We start from the raw sequence: 4,970 nt of genomic DNA on the forward strand, positions 1-4,970 counted from the left end.
CACAACGTGCATAAGCGACGCGTCTAGCCCATGAAGCATGCTTGGCAATTCATACCATCCTCTCGGCTCTCTCTCTCCAATAGAGAGAGAAAGGATGAGTGGTGTGTGTGTGTGTGTGTGTGTGTGTGTGTGTGTGTGTGTGTGTGTGTGTGTGTGTGTGTCACTCTCTGTCTGTCCGTCGCTCTCTCTCTCCGTGTGCCTGATCGTGTGTCTCGCTGTAAGAAGTTAAGACAGCCGATTCACATGAATCTAGGTGTTTTATTTTGAAACGTGTTTTTTTTTGTAAAGTATCCAGCTGCCTCTGTGGTCTTCCTGTGTCGTGGTTACCTGCCTGGCTTGACACATACGATTGCCTATCGTCAAGTTCAATGTGGTGCATACAGTAATAAATACGTGGGATACATATAAATTACACTGCTTTTTGAAATAAGTATGCATCTTGGAGAAATGACTTTTTACCAACCACAATAACACCAGTATTGTTTTAACCTTGTGTGCTTGTGTAACTTTGTGAGCCTGTATGTGTATGTGTGTTTGTGTCATGGCAAAATATGAGCCTGGAGACACCTACTCCAGCAGAAACTACCACCACAAAGGCGGATTTTAGGGACTTTGCCAAGTGTTTATATGTCCGTCTGTTTATCTGTAGACAAATTGTGTCACTGTGATAGCATCTCAACCGTGCAAAATGCAGTACGACAGCCTTACACGCGTGTAGTTGAGATGAAAATAAAGGACGAGTTAAGAAGGCACTGGCCCAATTTCTCTATCACAGTTGGTATGAGCCCATACCAAGATGGTATCTAGTAAAAAAAAAAAAAAAACTTTGCTATACACGTCTTTTTACTCAAACTAAAAGTTCTTGTAATTTGTCTTGAGCAGTTGTAAACTCAACAGCACGTACGGTTCCCTTTATTTCTTGATTGGTAAAAAAATGAGAAGAAATCTAATATTGTTCAGTGCCATTTGTTTTAAAGGTAGGGTTCAAACAAATCACAACACTGTTCAGTCACTGAACAGGTGCCGTTGAGAAGAAAGACAGCGGGTCACCACAGTGGAGCCAAAAAGAAAAGTCTAAGTACAGGACAGCTAAATGAGTGCGTGGTTCCAATACTTGACTGTCTTTTACTCACCCCCACCAGCCTGCTTTTGCTATCGCTTTCCTTTACAAGACTTAAAGACAACCCACAGCTCCACAATCGGCAGCCTGCACAAGTTGACCACCAGCAGCTTCCCAGTGGGAAATCTCCATCTTTCTTTCGCCCCTTTGCTTCAGTCTTGTTCTGTCTTTTATCGGCCTAGTTCCTGTGTCCACAACAAAGGTTCCAAAGACTTTAACACATACAGTATGCTCGCTGGGTCTCCAGGTTGTCCCACTGTGAAATCTAAACATGCTGAAGGATAAGTAGACCATGTGTCCCTCTTGCACACGTTCCATAAGTCTGTTATAGGAATAACCGAGGGGTAAGTCACAGCATCCTCATGTTAAAACTAAAGTGTAGTCAAGAAAAAAACAGCACTCCCAGAAAAAAAACATGAAAACATATGTTTTGTAGAAACAAAGAATTGACCCTTGTGTTGTAAACCATGAAAACAAACACTTTTGTTGTTAAAAAAAAGTCAATGTTGTAGCTGCTTTTTTTCAATTTTGTGTTTTTTTTTAACATTTTGGTCACTTATTTTAAAATTAATATTGCTTTATCTGACATTTTGGCAGGGGGTTGTTTTGGCGTTTTGGAAATGTTTCAATGTTTTGGGTGTTTTTTTAGTTTTGGATACTTTTTCCAAAGTTTTTGAAGTTTTCTCCTAGTTTTTTTTCAAATTGTTTTTGTCATTTATTTTTATTGTTTTTACATTTTTGGCGCTTATTTCGACATCCAATATTTTCAGATTTTTCGAAAAAGGGTCAAATTTGACCTGAGGACAACATAGGGGTTAATATTATATTAAACAGAAGCCTCATACTTAACTATCCACACAGACTGGGGGAGTTTTCTGCCACTGCAGGTCCAACCCGTTCTCATTACAAACTCCTAAAATACAATTGGTCAGTGTCTCTCAGCGTCAGATACCGACGCAAAACCACCCTTTAGTGTCTGTATGTGTCTGCATAGCTGCAGCTTGAACATGGCGCTGTAAGGTGACATAGTATGAAAACCCCCATAAGGAGGTGGGTTGGCATGGTGGATGGGTCAAACAACGCCCAGGAGACTGGGGTTTGTAAAACGTATACATTTTGTGATCCAACCTTTTCCTAAACCTAACCCAGTCCCTCTCAGTCCCATTCTAATGCTACATGTCAGTTAAACCTATGTCCTTATCAAGAGCGTCAAAATGTGACGCCGACCCAAAGCGTCAAAAAGTAGCACCAAGAGTCCCAACAAACCGTCACTTTTTGACGCACTAGGAGTGAGAATGTGTTGGCAGGTCACCAGGCTGCTGCCGTAATCACTCCCAGTCTGTCTTGTCATCAGCTCATTAGTGTTCTTGTACATACAGATGATGTTACTTTGCAGGCTCTGCCAAATGAAATGTAAACTGACATGTCCAGGTCAGCATATGGATGTCCTCTTATTCTCAAAGGAGACGCAGTTTGGAAAGTTTGAGAAAACACAGGCTCATTGGCGCTTACAGGTTGTACAACACAAAGGAGGGGATTAACAGTCACATTGAGGCTTAGGCCTAAACACCTGGTTTTCTACCACAGTGTTCACTGACATTCAGTCCCTCTGCCTACTAGTTTTCTATGACTAGCTTGCCAGATTCTGTTGCTTTATGAAACCCCCAAGGACTTATAAGTAAAGAGTCTTTTAACCTCACATGTCCTGCTTGCTGAATTTGCTTTGGTCCACAAGTGTAAAGCAGTGAGCAACAGCCTGCAGTCTGCCCATTGAGAATGGCTCTGCTTATCACTGCTGTTATGGTAAAAACCTGCCTGCAATATGTAAACACCAACAAGCAGGCTTATTTTTAACTGAACACATATTTTCATCCACTGGGTATTAAAAGGCTGGCCAAAGCCTGTAGGTCACAGTATTTCTAACAAGGCTGTCCTTCAGCTAAAGTTACACAAACACAACACAAAATAGACAAGACTGAGGATGAAAGATTTTTTTATGTAGTTCGGTGCTCCCAAACCAATTCCACATTGCCTGCCTAGGGATTCTTCTGTTTTTCTGTTAAGGTTTTTTTTGTGGGGATTTTTTTAAATGCTTTACATTTCAAAGGTCCCATGGCTTTCCCCCAGCCTGCCTATGGTCCCCCACTAAACCAGAAATGGTGCTAGGTGTAAACCGAGCCCTGGGTATCCTGCTCTGCCTTTGACAAAATGAAAGCTCAGATGGACCGATCTGGAATCTTGCTCCTTATAAGGGTCATAAGGTGCAAGGTTACCTCCCCTTTCTCTGCTTTGCCCACCCAGAGAATTTGCCCCCCCCCCCGTGAGAAAAAGAGAGACTTCATGGATTTCAAACAATCAAAGTGGCACTTGTTCAAGACCTTCATTGAGCTTAAATTTAGATTTCACGATAGCACAGATTACCCCAAGGTAACAGCTATTGGCACAATCTTCTGGCAAGAGCAACAGTGGGATGTCTGTTTCTATCTATGATGGAGCAAGTAGTAGGCTGGGATAAACAATGTATGTATTGTCAGGGGCCTTAAATGTCACAGCACACAAACAAATGGTGTTTCAGGCTGGTTGGTGGCCCATTCTGTCTGCTGTATCTCTATACTGCTTTCATATACACAAGATATCCTATGCACAGTGTATCTGTCATCACCTATCCTGACCTACACCCTCAGGCTGTCACCAAGGACCACAACGTCATTTCTGAATTAGTTTGTGGGCAGTAACATAACGTAGTCTTTGAGTGTTAATCTTTTAAGAAGAATCACCTTGGGTGTGATAGTGACCCCTTGTGAAAGTGAACAGCACTGTGCTAAGTGATGCATGGGGCTCCAGCTCAGGCTGAGACGAATGACACCCTTTACACACACACACACACACACACACACACACACACACACACACACACACACACATACAGACCCAAGGACATTTAAACCTCCATATTCAAGGTATGTAGGTCCCTGTTCCCTGAATAGCTATTGTGTTAGCTATGAACTTCATGCATATAGTATGACATTACACATTTAATCCATTATAGATATATTTTATCTAATGAAGACAGCAGTTTTCTCCCTGGGCTGAAGGTAGATTTTGACACAGATATGCTCTTCACAGCCTTGTTGATATCATATTTATAGGAAAAGTGGTTCATACATGTCTGTGTTAATTCTGGAAAAAGATTACTTCTCTGATTTGTCAAGGCCATTTCCTAGAAATTACATTTATACACAACTCATTTGCAACAGCAAATGTGGTTTGAAGGAAATGTAATGCTGCACGAGTTACATAGTAACATAATGAGAAAATGAATGTATCTGTTTGAGCGGCTCATTCTCTGTGTTTGCTCTTTCCATATTAAAGCTTTATATTGGTAAGAGTCCAGTGCACTGGGCAAGCTGCTGTCTTTTCCTCTGTAGCTGTGGAAAACATTCTTGCTCTTCTCTGCAGGCATAGCTTTTCACATTTCACATGATATAAATAAGTGCTGGATTCATTTCTTTTCTTTTTTACCTCCGGAATTAGTGTATTGTGTTGACATTGTTAATATTCAAGTGAATGCATATGGGCAAAATGCATTGGAGTCCCAGTTGTTTACACGTAGACAAAGTAAAATGTCTTCTCTCTGCTTATTCTCTCTCTCTCTCCCTTCTATCCTCTCTCACAAACACACACACACACACACTCATAAATGTCTCCTTTCTTCTGGAGCTGTAGATAAGACGGCGATGTGTGATCAGTTAAACACTTGCTGTTGGACACCATTAAGCCAAGGTTTTATCGCACCACCAAAATCATTGTGGGTGACGCCCTGTGGCTCTCTCTCTCTCTCTCTCTCTCT

Source organism: Etheostoma spectabile, chromosome 17, assembly GCF_008692095.1.
Source record: "Etheostoma spectabile isolate EspeVRDwgs_2016 chromosome 17, UIUC_Espe_1.0, whole genome shotgun sequence".
Taxonomy (NCBI): Eukaryota; Metazoa; Chordata; class Actinopteri; order Perciformes; family Percidae; genus Etheostoma; species Etheostoma spectabile.